At 37.0% G+C, this 20,414-nt stretch overlaps 1 long non-coding RNA gene across 1 annotated transcript; it reads left to right on the top strand.

Annotated features, from left to right (window-relative positions):
- The first annotated feature begins 5,564 nt into the window (after nt 1-5,564).
- Nucleotides 5,565-19,629, top strand: LOC139008118 (uncharacterized). The gene is made up of 5 exons (XR_011471100.1): nt 5,565-5,587; nt 8,754-8,838; nt 10,607-10,751; nt 11,525-11,594; nt 18,820-19,629. It is a non-coding gene; the product is annotated as an uncharacterized lncRNA (long non-coding RNA).
- Nucleotides 19,630-20,414: the final 785 nt, after the last annotated feature.

The following is a 20,414-nucleotide window of genomic DNA, read 5'->3' as shown; positions in this document are numbered from 1 at the left end:
ATTGTAAATTTTCATTCTTAAAAGAGTAGAAATGACGACTTGTTCTTATCTCTAGTGGATACAGGCATTTGATTCTTGACAGTCAACTTTTCTTTTTACACACTCTATGATGACAGTTATCTGCTTTTTCACCTTCACTGGATGATAGAAAGACACAACTAATGCTCCTTGATTCACCTGTAACTTGTGGAAGGAAAGTAGAATCCTACCTGACCCAGGTTTGAGACTTTTTCTGTCTGGGACATGCACGATCTCTGTGGAACTGGGGCCATAGGAGAGCATGACACGTAGCATTGCAGCATCATGAGGCTGGTTTTCTTATGCATTGTCAAAATATCATGTGCTCTAGGGCCAGTGGTCGGCAAACTCATTAGTCAGCAGAGCCAAATATCAACAGTACAACAATAGAAATTTCTTTTGAGAGCCAAATTTTTTAAACTTAAACTATATAGGTAGGTACATTGTTATTAACTGAATTAGGGTACTCTAAGGCTTAGGAAGAGCCACACTCAAGGGGCCAAAGAGCCGCGAGCCACAGTTTGCTGACCACTGCTCTAGGCCATTAGCAGAGTACTTAGATATCACCACTGGAATAAGTCTTCTGTTTCAAAGAACATCTTTCCCAGTCTTATATTGTGTTGTGATAATTTAATACAACCCCATGTACTTTGGCATGAATGCTGAGCACAAAAGCGCCAAACTTTATGCTAATACTGTAGCTTTCCACAGGAATCTTCAATCTAAAAGTTATGTAGTAAATCTTGGTTGGATGAAGTATATGGTTCAAGTGTTATGTACAGAAATGCTACTTTTATATTTTTATTTATCTTCCCTGTTATTCTATTACTAGAGACCCAATGCACGAAATCTGTGCAAGGGCCTTGGCCCTGGCCCCTGCTCGCTGCCCCAGCAGCCCCAACCCACTGCCACTGTGGCCCCCGCCCACCGCTACTGCGCCTGGGGGGCCTCTGCTGCCTCTGTTGCAGCCCCACCCACTGTGGCTTTGTCCGGAGGGAAGGATGTCTGGAAGGATGTCTGGTCCAATTAGCATATTATGCTTTTATTATTATAGATTGTTAAGCTATCAAAAGATAAATTTTTTATTTTGTTTAATTAGTGGTAAATAAAAATCTTAGTTCCATCTTCAGTATCCCATAGCATATGCTTTTTAAAAAATATCCACTCATTTATTTCAGCATCCACTAGAATATTTCAAATGAATAAACCAGCTTTCTTTTTGACATGCTTAGGAGAGACCCTGGGTTTGACTTTTTATGCTTTCAAATGCACTATGAATCATTCTGCCAAACACCTGCCCTTCATGGGAATGATATATTTTATTTACACTCTTAGAAAAAAATCTATGCATGGCCATTATTAATCACTCACACCTTTAAGAATGATCTTACCTTTTAGCTATTCATCAAGATCAGTATCCTTGCTGTTAGAAAGAGACACATCATAACTGATGTACAATCGAACTGTAGATGGGTCCAAGTACATGGCTGTTTCCAAAATAGATGTCTCTTCATTTTAGTATTACATACACATGTGCGTGCTTTTACGCACGCACGCACACACACCACACTCTGTATCTATTCTGGCAACTTTCTTTAAAATTCTAAAGTGCTAAAACTTGTCAGCTTTCAAATAATACGTCACTATGATATTGAAGAGCAGCATACCATTTCCAAAAGCTGCTCTCACCCTGAGCAAGGCCAATAAGACTTTGAACAACTGGAATTAACAAAGGTTCAAAGAACAGTCTATGATTTTTATCAAAATCACGAAAGGGAATAATTGGTAAATAATTCTCTCTGATTATGTAAGACATCAAGATTACATTATAATTGAATCATATCTCCATTCAAAAATGAAAAAAAATAATTTTTGCTGCCTTTGACAAAAACTGTAATGCATGCTTTTCATTAGTGAAGAAGTATTAAATGCATTCACAAAATATGTTTAAAAGCATTTAATCTTTTGGTGGACAATCTCATACATCTCTAAAATGTTGCTTGGAAATTAGATGATGCTTAAATCAGCCACAGGAGAAAACAAAACAAGTCAGGGGTTGACATACCTTTAATTCTTTCTTCTTCTTGAACTACTACAATGATTTTTGCATTGGGATAAGAATTAGAAAAGGACAAAAGTTTGGATAGCTTCCCCAAAAGTTTTAGATAATATAGCAAAATGAGGTAGAAAGTGCTGCAGAGTGAGATTCTTATAGCACGATATCTACCTCAAATATGCATAACCTTAGAAATATCACTAAACTAAATATGAGAGAGATATTTAATTAGACTGGTAGTTCTTTAAGATTACAAGATAAAAAACAACCATTACAGTAAGGCTTTGAATCTTAGAGTTCATAAACTCTATTTTCAACAGAATGTTTAACTTCCTGGGCATTAAGGGAATTAGTTAATAGAAAAGAAAATAACCCATAGGGGGAAATGTAGCCAGCAGTAAAGCTGCTTAGGCCCTAATCTAGCAGAAAGGCAAATGATTCTATGTTCACTCCAAAACTCTATGCTAAGAGTTTCTCATTTATTATTTTTCTTTACTGGCATTAAAAGCTTCCAAAGAGAAGGGATGGAATAGTGAGCTTGTCATGAGTATTCTTCTTACTGATTTCCTCACTTCATGGAAGGAAGATCTGCAAGACACAGGATCTAATCCCAATTTCGACTTCTGTCACTAACCCCAAGTGCAAAGGAAGGCAGCCACATGGAAGAAGTTGCTGCTGGTAATAGGGATGTATCATCCACCATTAAGTGTCTCAAACACAGAGAAGCAACCGATCCTTCTCAAGGTATACTTATTTAGTGAATGCTTACAATGTGCCTGGAGTTGAGTGGAATTCTGGAGGGAACATAAAAATGGCAAGCAGAGGTTCCCTTTTTCAAGGAGCTCATAGTCTAGTATGAGGCTTAAGTAAAAATAATATTATAATGTGACATGGGCCACAGAATAGATATGAATACAATTCCACAGAAACAAGTACTCTTCAGAATTATGCCTGGTATAGATTTTGCACACATTGTGGAAAAGCTATTCTATATCTTTAAGAAACATTTTCCTGAGAACTTAAATAATTTTGCCATCTTTTATGTCACGCTGCTTTAAGAAGAGCATCCCACTATTTCTGGTATCAAACTAACAGTCTCATTCAGTGAGGATGTTACTCTAAATCATGATGAATTCAGAGCAGCCATGTTCATTATCTCCATGTCTCAGGAAGGCAAAGGCAAGACAAAGGGGTGCCCCTCCAGGATCTGGATCACTTTAGCCTGCTCATCTCAACCATCAAACCTACACAAGATGCACCCAGATTTGTCAGCAAGCAGATGATTAGAGATAAAACCTCTCATCTTGGGATAAATTTAATCCAGGCAGCATGTGCTCTTGGGTCATTTTATAAATATAGTATTTTAGAACAGCATACTCAGAGCTCCATCAGTGCATATCTAGTATTGGAGCTAAAATATTCAAATAGAAATAAAAATAACTCTCCAGAAAGTCGCCGGCATTCATGTTTCCATTGGAGAATAATTACAGAAGTCAGTTTAAAAGCTGGAATAAGAGAGGTTGAAATACCACCTCTCATTCCCCCACCTACCCCCACCCCCACCACACACAGACATACTAATGACTCGTTGTATTATAGTCTTAAAGCAAATGTTCCCAAACTTTCTCTTTCCTGGATTTATGGTGTCACAATTACTGACCAGGGCTAGACTCTAGAAGGAAACAGAGATTCCTCTTGGACAGCGAGGAGATCCAACCATATATCTCCTGGGGCAGAAGAATTTAGCCCTGAAGGTTTAATATATCTAATCCTGTTATTTTCTAATCCTATTACTGTAATGTTGAGGTGAATTGAATATATTTCCTGCTTTATCTCTGTGCAATCTCACATTTCCTGCAATGATGACTTTTGGCTGACCTTACAGACAGTTTTGCTTATTTAATTCTTAATAAGAATATATACAAAATCTAAGTGAAATCTCTTTATAGTAACACACAGTGCATGTCTTCTTATGAGGCTTCATGACAAAGCTGGGGAGGCAGTGACTACATATCCAGCCCATGATTTCTTGCCTTTTATTAACCAGACTTATTATTACACCAAAAGTCATGGTTTCCACTGACGACAGATTCAGCACACACATATTCACACTAATGTGTATGTTTATGTGTGTGTGAAATAGCTACACAATGAGTTATTGAGTTGTATATAGAAAAAATGCTAGGCAACTGCAAATTACAAGGATATAATGCCATCGAGGGGTTTAATGGTGACATCATAAATCACAAGAGCAAAGTATAAATGGACTGTGCTACCCCACAACCCTAAGATGCCATTAGAGCTGTGATTTTAAGTCATCTACTCTCCCCAACTACCATTCCCTCATACATGGAGAACATGTGTTATAATTTTCATCTTCTCTAATTCTCTCTAATTTCCCTCACCAACTTCAAACCTTTTTTCTAAACACAGAAAGAATCTCTTTTCCCCGCTGTGCTCCTAGAGCAGCTATATTTAAATGCAATAATGATTGTCCCAAGTTGAAATATAACAATTCTGAAAACCTTGCCATTCTGGGCTAGGTGTCACACTTGTGCAATATGACAGGCAGGTGACAATATGCCCAAGAATTCAGAGATTTCTCCTCTTGGATAGCAGTGTGCTTCATGCACCTATTCTCTTTTTCTCTAGGATTAGATCTAATTACATGTAGTGTCCCCATTATGAATGCAAACATAGAAATGATTTTATAGTTTTGCTTTTTATTCACATCTGAATTCAGAGAATCTAAGTAATATTCTAATTTATTTCTTATGCGCTAAATGATTTCCCTTTCTCTCTGATGCTGTCTTAGAGAAGAATATATTAACATGAAATAATAACTGGCCCAAACTTTTGTCCAAATTTAAATATGTCCTAGCAAAGCCAGCCCCATTCTAATTGCTTTTATGTGTCACTTTAAAGCTAGGAGACCCAACCTCCTGGCAGCTTTGCTTTGGGTCTTAATTAGCCACTTAACTGCAAAGTGGTTGGCACCCTAGTCCTTTCATCAGTTATTACCCAAATAGCATCACCGACTGAGGATAAAGAAAATAGAGATCCCACATGTAGCAGGTCTTTCCATCATTATTGCCCTTTCATACAAAGACGGGGGTTCCCAACTCTAATTAAGGCTACATTTTTTAATAGGCAATTGGCATCTTATTCAATTCACTCTCAGTGCGGTGTCTTAAAGGAAAAACAATCACAGTGATGTGTGTACAGTGCTATGGAATTTGCAAAATATTTTCATCTACGTTATTAGTCTTACATAGTGTCTGTCTGAGCCATGAATTAATCCGTATGTTTTTATTGGTTTCCGTGATTTAAGATGTGGATTTTATTTGTCTTTATTCCTCTTGCCTGCATATCCACTGAGCTACCTAATAAAATTTACCAAGTCAGTCTTCAGTATTTAAAAGGGGGTTGGCATCTTTATTTTTTGTTGCAATTCCAGGAACTGGACATACTGAGAAGCACCCTATAAGGAGAGGTACTTCTTTGCAAGCCAAGGTAAGTGACTTGTGGGTAGAAGAGTCACCTCCTTCAAAGAAGACAAGTTAATTATGAGAGAAAAGGAAAGAAGGAAGATGGAGCAGAGGAGGCTTGGTTCTATGAATATAGAAATAAGCACATAAGGGAGAAAGAGACTATAGATATAGATCAGACTTCAAAATGAAGGCGAGGGTCCAAACACAATGTGACTTAATAGGTTTAGCATTTTAGGAGAATACCCTCAATTAATGATTTGTACACAATATGATATAACATCTTTTGTTTCACCTTGAAAAGAAAATAAATAATTATGGCGCCTTCCTAATAACCAATACTTTTTTCTTAGCCTATCCTTTCAAACTGGTTTCTTTAATTTATGCTATAACACTTTTTATCAATTTTAAATGCAGGTACCATAGCCTGTCATTTTAAATCAGAAGGAATTATGTGAACTCAAAAGTTCCCTGACTATCTGAAAGACAGAGTGCTTGAGACTTTGCACATCCCAAATTTCCTTTGCCCATCACAGGCCATGGAGCTGAGAACCGAATCTACAGACTGACCACTAATGATATTCATCCAGGCTCTGTGTTTTTAAAAACTGGGAAATAGGGAATTATGTTTATGAGATTCATTTCTAAACTGCACTATAGCTTATAAAATATTAGTATTTACAATATCCTGGAACAACAAACACAGCATGGAGGCAGCTGCCTCATCAGAGACTGAGCCACAGTGATCTCAGACATTTGTCTATTTACCATGGACTGGATTTCCTTGGCAAACAGTTCAATAAGAAAGACGAGCTCAGCAGTTCAACATTATGCTTGTGGTGAAACTTGCCCATCAATGCCAAGTAGTACTTCTACTTGGTAAGCCTGTTGCCGTTAGGTTTAAGTGTGAATAGCAATGTGGAACTGAGATCAAATGAACTCAGTCCTTTGATTAAATGGGAAATGAGAGGTATTTTGAAGAGAACACTTTTTTTTTTTTCCTGCCAATGTAGGCAGTATCTACAATTAAATCTCAAAACGAGCAGATGTGTGCTTACAGGAAAGATTTGAAAGAAAAATCATTAGGGACTATTATGTTTCAGCTATCCCAAAACAAACTTGTTCCTGTGAAATATATGAGTTATTAACTCTGCCAACACTAGAGCTTTTTCCCTCCCATAAGTTATTATAGAGAACCTGGTTTTTAAGTGTATTATGCATTGGAATTTGTCCAACAAGTTTTCTTTTTCTAAATAAAAATTCAGTAATCTACTGGAAGAGGTTGATTATCATGGAATTGCTGTGAATTACTCGGCTAACAAAGGATTTAATTTTTTATATCAAACAAATCAGCACTTTACCTAGTGCCTTTCACATAGCAGGTATGGAATAAAATCTTACCTAATAATAGACAAACATGTAAATTAACCATCCCTACTCTACACTCACCAGCCAATCAGGAGAGTATGTAAATTAACCCAACAAAGATGGCAGTTAATTTGCATACGTAGGGGCGAAGCGGCGGAGCCAAGACTGAAGGCTCCATCAGGAGCCGCAAAGACGGAAGGCTCCGTCTGGAGCGAAGGCCTGGGTCCCAGGTGCCGGAGGAAAACCGGTGCCGGCAGCCAGAAGAAGGGAAGGACTATCGCACAAATCTCTTTGTGCAACGGGTCTCTAGTCTATATATATAAAAGGCTAATATGCTAAGTGTCCCTCTGCCCGTCTGACCAGTCTCTATGATGAGCACTAACCACCAGGGGGCAGATGCTCGATGCAGGAGCTGCCGAGTTGCAGTGACTTGGCAGTGGCAGTTCTTGAGTAATGCACCCCGAAACCAGAGAGAAGGGAGCCCGATTCCTTGTGGGGCCACGCATTGTACCTTTGGCAATGGGTTATGTTGTTGTTGGGGCACTGTCAGTCCTGAATCTGGTTTACTGCAAACTTGTGTTTGTGTTCCAAACCCTGTATGATAGCAACTTTGCAGAGTGCCCTCTCGCACTCCGGGACCCCTCTGGGGATGTCGAAGAGCCAGTTTTGGCCTGATCCCTGCAGGCCAGGCCAAGGGACCCCAACTGCCTGAGGGACCCGGCTCATTGGGTAGACACACTTCAAGCCACAGCACCACCTAGTGCGCTGGCCGGGGAGGGACCCCTGGAGGTTGGCTCCAGGGCATGTCTGGCTCATCTTGCTCAGTCCAGCCCTGCCGGCCACCTTCTAATTAATTTCCTTTCAATGTACACAAATCTATGCACTGGGTACTAGTGTTCGAATAAACAAAATAGATGAGAAGAACTTGTTCTAATAAGAGAATATTTTTAGTTAATGCTACATGACTCCATCTTTGATATCTAAAGAATTTTTTAAAAACAGTTCAAAAGGAAGAACACTGCTCTGACCAGTTTGGCTTGGTGGATAGAGCGTCAGCCTGTGGACTGAAGGGTCCCAGGTTCAATTCTGGTCAAGGGCATGTACCTTGGTTGTGGGCATATCCCCAGTAGGTGGTGTGTAGGAGGCAGCTGATCAATGTTTCTCTCTCATCGATGTTTCTAACTCTCTATCCCACTGTCTTCCTCTCTGTAAAAAAGTCAATAAAATATATTTTTTTAAAAAAAGGAAGAACACTTTTATTTTTATTTAACTACCAGAATAATTCCACAGTGCAGCTGCTTACCCACAAAGAACCGTAGATTAAGGAATGTCCACCTAAAATTAATGTGTAGCCAAGAATGTAAAAAAAAAATCTTAGTGTGTCTGAGTATTCATTAGTGCTTCAATGTGGTAGACATTAGCCTGAAAAATAAAATGGACAGTCTCTTTCCCTTTATCTAGATTGAGTTTATTCTGGCCAAAAACCACATTCCAGAGTTTTTCTAATCTCTTTATTGGTGGGTTCATTTGTGAACAGCCACAACAGTTGGCTGAGGTCAGAAAGTCAGCATTACAGTGCTTCCAGTCTCTTGGGAGTTATAATTTCTATATAAAAATGGAGGTTATTCAGGGTGGTTTTCTCCCCCAGCTGCTTTTAAGTAGACAGTAATGCTGGCCACCCAGTGGATGAGACCAGGATGGGTGGAAGTGAAAGAAACTATTTGACGTGACTCAAAAGGAAAAATGCAAAGTTCTTAGGGAAAATTCTGTCATGGCAAGAGGCCATGAAATGGTTGTCCTAAGCAATTTATGTTGTATTTCAGATTATAAGCCTACCTCTGGTGATCAGATCTTAAAAATGAACACAAAACAGAAGACAGCTTCGAGAGGTGCTGTAGAAAGGGGAAGGTATGTATTAAGGCTATGTCAAGTTCATAGAATAAAGAAAATAGATGAATCCTATCTCATAAATATTTTAAATTTTTTTACATTCTATTTTGAAGGGTATGAAATGTCAATGAATAATTTAATATTAATTTAGTAAAACTTATGTAAGCTATTCTATTCACATGATTTTATAAAACTGAATTTATAAAAGTGACTTATATAAATAGACTATTGAGTATAATTGCTCTAAATATTAGAAGTAATAAAAGATTGGAAGATATTGTGATTTTATGATTTTATTTTGTTCATAAATGAATCAGTATCTTTTCTTTAAATCACCAATTAAAACTTTAATTAGCCGAAACCGGTTTGGCTCAGTGGATAGAGCGTCGGCCTGCGGACTGAAGGGTCCCAGGTTCGATTCCGGTCAAGGGCATGTGCCTGGGTTGCGGGCTCATCCCCAGTGGGAGATGTGCAGGAGGCAGCTGATCGATGTTTCTCTCTCATCGATGTTTCTAGCTCTCTGTCTCTCTCCCTTCCTCTCTGTAAAAAATCAATAAAATATATTAAAAAAAAAACCAAAAAAACAAAAAAAAAAACTTTAATTAAACCTTGGCTAACATGGTAAAATTTATTTTATCAGGTTGCCATTAAGAGTATATACATGCCTATTCTTATTATGTTACTTAGAATATAAGATTTATGAGATTTGGAAAATAGGCTTATTTACTACTATATCCCTAGCACCTAGAATAGTTCCTGACAAATATTAAATATTAGATAAACTGCTGAATAAATGCACCTAAACCATTTTTCTGACCAGAGACAGACAAACTACAAAACCAAAACAAATGAAAACCAATCATACAAAAACAAGCACTGTAAGGTAGAACCCCAAAATTTCAATGTTTTAGTAGTTTACCCAGTGATTCTGATGATCATCTAATTTTTGTAAATACCAACTGCATCCAGTTTGGTTCTATGTATTAGTAACCATAAATGAGCTCACAGATATGGAACTCAATTTTTTAAAAAAAAAGAATTTGAATATCTTTATAAGAGGCACACTGAGGGAAGCCACTGCTTGCTGATACTATCATGAAAGTGCACCAAGGAACACGGAAGGCAGATGGACCTTGGGTTTTAGCAGGGCTGATGCTAAGCACCTTGTCTGTTGAGATAGTGCTGGCTCAAGGCAATTCCCTAACCTGATAATCTTTTTACTATTTACCAAACTTTACCTTTGATATGCCTGTATACTTTGCTAAAAGGCAAATGTGTATTCAAGAAAATAAATAGTGGACCAGGCCAGAAAGCTGTGTGTCGCTTCAAGAAAGAGGCTCCACCTGGCCCCCAATGCCTTCTAAATTCATATTTCTTGTATAGCATTTTCATTTGTGCATTGGCCCCTCCTTCCGATCCTGAACCCCACTGCAAACGTCATGGCAGCACACTCAATACAGTTATCTGAAATTTCTACATCATACTCTACCATTGTATTCTTATTTCATTTTGCTCATATTCCTCCCTGTCTGGTAAATAAAGACTTTTGGGTTTTCAGAATCTTAATTTATATGAAAACTTTTGTTTGATATTTATTTTCTTTATTTTATTTTTATAATTCTTATGTAAAATGTAGTGCATTTTTGAGATTTAAAAATTTGAAAGCTAAGAAACTTGAACCAGATGTCCTTTCAAATGCATTCCTACTATGAAATTCTCTGAAGCCACTCATAATAAAAATCTCAAGTCTCCAATATTGATTTTACTTATTTATTTTACTTTTTAGGTTAATCCTCACCTAAGGACATTTTTTTTCCATTGGTTTTTAGAAAGTGGAAGGGAGAGGGAGAGACAGAGTGAAAGAGACACATTGATTGGTTGCCTGCCTCCTGAATGTGCCTCTGAAGCCAGGGACCAAACCTGTAAACAAGGTACGTGCCACTGATCAGACTCGAACCTGGGACCCTTCAGTCTGCAGGCCTATGCTCTATTCATTAAACCAAACCAGCAAGGACTCTAATATTGATTTAATGGAGAGCGCTATGCAGAAGACACAAGCAAATTAAGAGTTTTATGCCTTGAGGGTTGGAACTAGATCTGCCTTCAAATGCAGGAATCTCATTAGTTACCTTAAATTTTAATGTTTGTGTGTTTTTTAAAGCACATTGAAAACTGAGATTTACCTCTTTCAGGTTACCATTGTGATAATAGATTCAAAAATCCTTTGTGTATTGAAGGAGTCTTTAAAACTTTGTGACCTGGCCTTTGCTTCTCTTTTCAGCCTCATCTCTCTAAACTTTATTCAAAATATTATCAGGTCTGAAGGTGAGACCTATTCACCAAAAAACAGAAAGCTCTCTGAATCCTACCCTTTTGGTTGTTAACGGGAACTTCATTACTTAGCCATGATTAATTAAATCACTGGCCATCAGTTGACCTCCAATGCCTCTCCTGTTCCTAGAGGTAAGGCGAATGTGGGGACTGAAAGTTCCAGTCCTTCAGTCACAATCAGCCATATCCTTAGGTGCTTCCCAAAGGTCACCATATTAACATAACAAAAGCATCGTTACCACTCTTATCACTTAGGAAACTCCAAGGGTTTTTATATAAGTAATATATTTTCTTATATATCAAAATATCTCTACTCAAAACTTTCTTATCTCCAATTCTTCAACTTAATTCCTCTGTTTGTGACGGCCGTCAGAGTACCTGCATGAAGTTGGTCAAAGCCCCTTCAGAGCCAGTTGTGTAATGGGCACTGGGACAAGAGACAGGTGAGTCCAAGAGCTGGTGCATGGCGATATGTATCTTCAGTGTTTTCACAGAGACTAACTCATAAGAAGTATCAAAAATATTTGTGGCTTTTATCATCAGAAGTATGATACTATCAATACTGGTGGAGGAAGTTACCTAGTCTGAGAAGTTAAGAGAATTTTTAGGAACTTTTAAAATGGAGGCAGTTAAAATTAAAATGACTGTAGTGGTTTGGAGAAGAATGCATAGAGGATGGCTTTTAGGCAAAAAAGTAGACTCAAGATAGGTAGTAAAATTGAATAAGTATGCCTGAGAAGATAGTGGGGTAAGGATGAGGCAGGAAATTCTGACAAATTTTGAAGCACAGTGTACATCTACATGGCTTGGGATCTGCAGGAAGAACTGAGCAGTTGTGATGGTTAATTGTATGTGTCAATTTGACCAGGATACCCAGTGGACACTATTTCTGTGTGTCTCTGTGAGAATGTTTCTGGAAGAGATTAACATTTGAATCAGTATAAAAGATCCCCTTACCAGTGTGGATTTGCATAATCCAGTTGGTTGAGGGACCAAAGAACAAAAAGGTAGAGAAAAGATGAATTCTCTCTTTGTTCTAGAACAGGACTGTCCATTTTCTCCTGATCTTGAACACTAGATATGCTGGTTTCTTAGGCCTTCCAACTCTGGGACTTACACCCTTTAGACAGGGAGTTACATGATCAGATCCCCTGGTTCTCAGGCCTTCGGACTCAGACTGGATTATATCCCTGACTCCAGCTTGCAGATAGCAGATCATGGGACTTCTCAGCCTCTGTAATCATGTGGGCCAGTTTCTATAATAATTCTCCTCTTATAGATATCTGTATTTATGCTATTGATTCTGATTCTCGATTCTCTGGAGAACCCTAATATAGTAGAGTAGAGAATAGTAACATTTTTAAGACTGATAATTTGCAGAGGACTAATTTGCGGCAGTTTTTCTAGGTTGTAAATGCAAGCTGTTGCAATAAGAGCTGTGAACTTGAAATATAGTGATTGGTGTTTTGATTTCGTCTTTGCCACCTAGAGCATTTTTCTTAGCTGCAAATGTAAGAGATGGAATAGAAAGTCTTTGAGCCTCTTTCAGGATTGATCTTTATACAATTATGATGGCAAATTAGAATCTTAGGATTCTGTAAATATCTAATTGAGGTATCCTTAAAGTTGTGGAATTGTGGGCAGTACTTATAAAACTTAAAATAAAATTTTTATATGTGCCTGTGATTAGATAGCTAAATGATCAAGTAGCAAATACGTGATGGAGAAGTTGATCTTGCAATGTATAGGGAAGAACTATAAGAAATTGCATTTTAATATTGTAAGGTAAGAATGTCAGTGAGGGAATGAATGAGAAAGAGAAGAATGGCAGGTAGATTTGGGTGATACCTACATTTTCATATATCAGGTATCTAGATTTATGGGAACGGACAAAGCTGTTAAAAATGTTAATCTAAGAATTTTATATTGGAGTCACATGAAGCTTCCTTCACAAATGAGTTGTATGAAAGGAAAATCTGAAAGAGTGGTTGAGTAGTAAAATGTAAACAACAATAAAAATCCTGAGTCCTTGGATGTGTCCTTTAATTGAATAAAGAATATACAAGAGTAAGAATCTTGCTAATGTTGAAGTGATATGGCAAAATCAGTGTTTTGTACAGAGAGTTACATTAGTGACATATAATATGACATAGGAAAAAACATAGGCAGGTTTTATTCAACATTTCAGTAGGTAAATTAAAAATAATACAACTAGAATATTACTTTTACTTTTTCCAAAGCTTTCATTAGCTTGATACCAGAGACATTCTGATTATTCTGGAGCTGACCTAATTATGACCAGAACTGGTCTTCATCTTGTGTCTGATAGAATGACTAACTATCCTTTGACACCATCTAGCTACTTCCTCTTCTTTTTATATTTTTAATATAATGCTATGTGAAATATGGTATTTGTGTATGAATTTAGGTTAGATAGGATTAATCAGAGAAGAATGCAAGCAATGTTTTCTGTTCAAAAGATAAGTGTCAATGACGGGATGGCAGATGACTTCAGTATGCAAATATTTTGGCTTTCAGAGAGATAAGATGGATTCCAATACAAACTGCTTCCACCTGCAGAATTTCCTTAGTAAAAATATGGTCATGTTGTCTTTGGTCCACTTTCTTTATAAAGACACTCAATTTTCTTTACTGCGCTATAATGGCCCTGAGATGCATTCTTCATGACTAAGGTTAAGGTGGAGGATGCAGATGTAACACCATCCTATAAAACTGTAGTTTTATCCATCTGGATCAACTTCCATGCTACTAGTATCCATATGGGAAATAGCAAAGAAAGAAGAAATATGGCTTTCATTAGATTTGTAAAATATCCTGAAATAAAACAGAATAGATTGTCTATCAATTTGTTTATCATTCTGGACAAAGGAATGTGCCAATCACCCAAATATGTATATATATATTTCCCTATACAATTGAATCTCCTTGATATTTACATCTGGATATGTTGCCCTATGGAAAAAGTCTTTAAAAGTGATCTATTGTTTTTATCTGGTTCTTTTCTTCCACAACTATGGCATATTGTAAATTGTCTCGAAGAGTCTTGTTACAATGTTTAGTTCTTTAATCTGATGTCAAACTGAAGGTTAGTTTGACCCATATTAAGTAAGGGTAGAAAAATAGAAAAGAAGACATTGGTGATAAACAGTGTTTAATTCCTTTTTGGAGAAAACAATCAACTCTCTTTCTGTAGGATAAAGCTGAAAATGGCAAAAGCTCACACAAATATACAGTGCTGTATCATTCTCGGGTTAATAAAAACAATTTATATGCAGGGTGGTGAACAAGAGAAAAGTTATGGAAAACATTTCTCATCCAAGGACAGTACACCAGATGTGCTAAGACTTATGGGAGCAATCAGAGGTGCCCAGTCTCTGCAGCGGGCCTCATTAAGTTAGACTGTGACCCAGCACCTTCAACTTATTAAGCTGTCTAGAACTTCAGTGATTAAAACCAAAGAAAGGTCAGATACAAACCTTTGGAATGTCCCTGCACGGATTATTTTCTTACAAGCACTAGAACTTCATGGAGATACTTCTCATGATGCATGGACTTTTAAATATTGGATATTTGAATGGGATTTACCCAGAGACTAAGAAAAATTTTAGTAGCTGGCACCTCCTCAAGTTTTTTTTCACAAGTTTCAAAACTTTAACCAAAATCTAAATAAGTATCCTTACAAGATAGTTTTCCATGTCAGGACTGAGACCAGAGGAACAGATTTATGGAGATCTTAACATGCTCAGTTAGGTCCTAAAGATAAGTGAGAGTTGTAGCTACAGCCAGAGGTATTAGGAATATACTTTCAAAATGTTACAATTAATTGATATAAAAGTTATGTTAAAGACTTAATGCTGCCCCAAGTCCTATTCTCGGCTTTAAATATTATATGGGTTTATATAACTTTTCTCTGTCCCTCTCCTCCAAATTTATCTATCTCTATATTATGATACCTAGATACACCACACTCTGAATACATTCATATGTAATATAGAAGCACAGGAGTATCATGTATCCTATATAATAAAAGCCTAATATGCAAATCGACCAAATGGTAGAACAACGGGTCGCTATGATGTGCACTGACCAGGGGGCAGATGCTCAATGCAGGAGCTGCCCCCAGCCCGCAGGCCCCAGACCGGCCAAGGTGGGTGCCAGTGGGGGGCCCCCAATCACTTTGCTGGTCGCCCCACAGATCAGCCCTGATCACCAGCCAGGCCTAGGGACCCTACCTGTGCATGAATTTCATGCATTGGGCCTCTAGTATATAAATAAATATTATACATGTATCTAAGATAATGTTAAATGTTGCCATTCCTGTTGTTTTGGAGTTTAAGCAGAAGTCTCAGTTGGATTTGCACCAACCCTGTTCACATCCCCAAGCAAGTTGCTGTACTATCTCTGTACCACATGAAGACTGTGAAGCAATTTCTGCAACCTTAGTCTGTTGCCCATCTGTAGGTTTTGGAAGAGAAAAAATGGAAAGGACAATTTAACTCGTACAATCCTCCCCCTCATTGTGGCACTTTCCCTTACCCCTATCAAGTGAAGAGGGTTCCTTCAAAAGAAATGTTTGAAGAGTTTTACAATTCCTTGGAATTTAAGGGCAATAGGACCTGGCCCCTGCCCCCTATAGGGAGAATTTCCAAAGTAACACAGTGATGAGGAGAGAGCCCAGCAGAGAGCAAACTGTGACTGCATGTTGTGTAAAGGGCCAATGGGAACCCTGAGGAAGGGAACCTTCCCTGAGTCTTCTCTTCAGTGACTCCATTTCACAGAACCACTTGGGCGAAGGAACACGGCAGGGGCTGAACTACCATTAGCAGAGGTAACAAGGGAGGGTTCAATGGCAGCAAACTGAAAGAAACTTATAAAAAGCCACAAAATTCCCCATGGGTGGGGGGCAGGGCAGAAATTGTTCATGTTCACTCCTCCTCCCTATTCTAGGATGTCAGTGGGTTGGGGAGAAACTTTAATTTGCATAGATTTGGAGTTAGAGATAATCATAGGATTTTGTCAGGAACAGAGAAAGAGTTACCTCAACCTGATCCAGAGAAAAATTACCATCTTCAAATTCATTATGTTTAAGATTATTTAGAACAGTATAGTTGCGTCAGAATTATGGTTTCCAACCTAGTGGGTGATCTTGCATATGCTGTCTGAGACTCAGTGAACATAACCCAAGCAATCCCTGTGTGGTTAGAAATGAATTTATCTAGATTCTACAAGATCAGGCTATTTTATCTACAAAGATCTTGGCATTCATCTTGCCATGGATGGATTCCAGAAGACCATAGTGATTCAAGTGTGGTGATATGGAGTGAAGTGAATATGGCAAGAACTTTGCCTTTTATACTGAATTAAGAAATGAAAATGAACATTAACAATGAGATTTAGAAGGGGGTCTATAATTTGGTGGGTCAAAGTGCCTATGAGGTATTAAAACAAAAAGGATATATAAACTTTGCCATTGGTGTAAGTGTGGCTTATCTAATTGTATCCACATTTAAAATAATATCAAGGTATATCTAATATTAATAATAATGAAACCTATATGGCATTGAGAATAAATTCTTCTGAGCCTTCTTGTGTTCTAAAGACTCAGCGATTACCTTTCGTCATTAAGAACCTGAGAGTAGATATATTTCAATATTCAGAAAGATCTAAAACAACTATGATGTCTGATTTCTATGCCTAGGAAATGTAACAACTCTAATGTGACTAGCTGAGCATTCAGTTGCCATCTAAGTTTATGGGTCATAGTTTACTGTTTTTTCCTAAAGCAAGAATGTGGGCCAAGAGTACCAAAGCACACTAATGAAAAACTTGCATTTTAACCTGTGAAAAAATTAAATCAACTACCATAACGTGCCAAAGCTTGAAAAACAATTTTACCTGGTTCAACTTAAAACTAAGTAGAAATACGTATGAGAATAAATTTTCTCCGATGAAATGATTAGACTACACACATCAGACAACATTCTCTTTTATATGCTGTCATTTCAAGAGCTAAGTTCTAAGTTATCTTTTAAAAATAAGATAACTGGCAATCTATAATAACAAAAGCATAATATGCTGATTAGACCAGATAGCGGAACGACCTTCCGGATGTCCTTCTGGATGAAGCTGGTGCTGTGAGGGCCGAGTCCCTTGCACAAATTTTGTGCATCGGGCCTCCAGTTTAAAATAATAACTTTAATTGACTTTAAAATTGTAATATTAATGTAATTTTCACTGTAGACCTTATGAAATATAAAGAAAGGCATATTAAAGGAAACAAAATTTGCAACACCCAGGGAGAGTCATTATTTGTTTTGGTGTGTTTGTGTATACACACACACATACACACATACACACACCTGAACTATATAGGCATTCTGTTTTGGTCTTTTTGCCATCAATTTTCTGTATATTTTCCCAAATCATTTTTTACCCATCGAAGCACAATGCTTAATGTCTTCATATTATTACTTCAGATGGCCGTCGCTAGCACACTGATGGATATTTAGGTGGTTTTTTCATTTTTCTATTAGAACTCTGTACTGAGGATCCATATACATTCTCTTTTTTGGTAAACTTCCTATTCCTTCATGAAAAGTAGAATTATTGAATGAAAGGGCTTACACAATGTACATTTTGAATACATATTTACAAAAACTGGAGGTCAAAATGCTATCTCATGTATTTTCAATTTATATTTTTGACTACTCACTGAAATTTAACTGTTTTATTTATTAGCAATTAGTATTTATTATGTATGCATTTAAATTTTTATTTTTCTGCAGCAAGAATTTATCTTATATATTGGGATATAAGAACTTGTTACATGTTAAGAATTCTTACAATGTGTGCCAGACATGAGTAACATGAAATAAAAAGTACTTGCTTTCACAGCTTATTTTTGCATTCCAAGACAGAAAATAAATATGCAAACAAGGAAACAAGACATCCCTGTGTTTCAGACAAAGCCATTTCTTTGCATCTGAACTTTTAGATAGCAATAGGGCTAGTAGGATAGAGAAGAGTGGTACCTTAGCTAATGTGGCCAGAGAATCATAAGGTGCTCTAGTTTCTCAAAGTTTTTATTTTTTATTTTCTTTTATTTATTTTATTTTTAAATACATACATTATTTTATAGTTTTCCTTATTTTGATCTTGCCTACTTTTTGTCAACTGTCTTTCTTTGTATTTTATATTTTTGTTGTTATTATGAATGGAATCTCTCTTTGCATTATGTTTCTTAATTGGCTATAGCAGTGACTAACTGTTTTAATTATGTCTATAATTAGAGCAACAGTACTGATGTTAGCATCAAAGTGAACGAATTACCACAGGATGCTACTCAAATTTCCTGGGTTTGGGCCCTCAAGATTTTTATCTCCCTAACTTCCTAAGCTTATACTCAGTGTGGAAGTGTCACAGTTAGAGAACCTTACGATGATCAAAAAGCTTAGCCTTTTAAAAAGTATGTATGCCTAGTGGTAGTTTATGTTTTGACATTATACTATGAAACCTATACAATACTTTAAATTTGTGTATCTTGCATCTAGTGAAGTTAAGAAACTTTGAAAAGATATTTATATGTTTTAAAAACCCACTTAATATTACCCAGGTTGTATTTCAGTTTCTGAACTTGTTTTCTTACAGATTTTTCTTTCAAGAAAAAAAACACAAGAAACTGTGATTCAGTCTGGCTGGATAATGCTGAACGAGACCAAGAAGCTCTCTGTGCTTTGGGACTTCACACGTGGCCAGGGAGGATCTGGGTGGCTGTATGAGGGGGGCTGACTGACTGTGGGAACAATATCCAGGAAAGACCTATCTTCCTGTCTTGCTGAGCGTCTGCCTGTGTACTTCCATAGCCCTCATTGTTATGTGGGGGCCCTGACAGATCACATTATCCCAGGGACAACATAAGCGTCAAGGAGAAACTTTCTCACATGATTCTCCTAAAGGTCTGTCTGTGGTTTGCAGTAAAGTTTTGAAATTTTTTCTCCCAGACATTTAAAATATTAATTACAATGTTGCATTAATATGATCCATTTATATTTTTTGGTCTAATTAATTTTTCCTACTAAATTTGAAGACTTTGGATGCTTTGTGTTTTGGGGTCAAGCCTATATGTTATTATGTCTTTCACAGGCTGGGCTGAAAAAAGTTTAATTATAATAACAAGAGACTATTGATGCCATGAGTGTCTACTCTTCCTATACACCAGAGATTTAACTTAAGGATAGCGATAAATGCTTGCCTTCTGCCAGTCACACACCATCACCAAGTACTCCCATAAATACACATCACTTCCTTCTGTATGTTCCCCTATCATTTCACACTTGACTATCATCGTGCTTAGGACCATGATTTAAAATTAATTATCTGAGTTTTCCTTACTGGATTATAACTCCAAAAAAGGTAGGAAATTGCTCTTATTTTTCTTTTTGTCTTCTTCAAGCTTCTGTGTAGGGCAAGCATAAGTTAATTGCTTAGTGAGTGAATTGATAAATCATTAAATAATGTTTTTATTTTGTTCTCACATTATTTTTTAACTTGATCAACATCAGAGTCTGCCAAATGCTTTTATAAAGTATTTAACTCTATATTAAGTTACTAAAACATAAACAATTTTCTGTTAAAAAATGATTGTTTTCACTGTGCTTCTCTTCAACTTCTGGGGTAAACTCATGTTTGGTTTGATGAGTAAGTGAATTTAGACATTTATCTGGCACGCTTGAATAAATTCCTCTATGACGATAGATCAGTGTACTGTTTTTAAAGTAATAATATAGCATGTGGAATTTACTCTGACAGCCTCTAGCAGCAGCAATAGCTAGCGCTCATGTAACATTTACTAGGTGCCAGGCTAGTAGCTAACTTAAAACTACTTGCCAGGCATGATTTAAGGACTTTATATATATTAATTTGTTGAATATTCTCATTAGCTCTGTGAGATTACCATTATTATTCCCATTTTACACATAAGAGAACTGAAGCTAGAAGAAGTGAAATGAATACTAGTACCCAAGGTTCTGTAGCTGGTAAGTGGTAGAAATAGCTTTCAAAACTAGACCATCTGGCTTCACAGTCTGCGAACCTGACCACGATGCTGAAGACTCTTCAAAGACTTTGCTATTTTAGGTCACATTTAAAACATGACCCTGAGGAGGAAAAAATAGTAAGCGGTAAAGATAGAATTACAGACATGTAACCTACCTTGAAATCAACATTAGCCCAAGAGAATTTTA

Source organism: Myotis yumanensis, unplaced genomic scaffold, assembly GCF_028538775.1.
Source record: "Myotis yumanensis isolate MYYU_CA2020_CCGP unplaced genomic scaffold, mMyoYum1.0.hap1 SCAF_4, whole genome shotgun sequence".
NCBI lineage: Eukaryota > Metazoa > Chordata > Mammalia > Chiroptera > Vespertilionidae > Myotis > Myotis yumanensis.
This window is presented reverse-complemented; position numbering and strand designations above follow the sequence as displayed.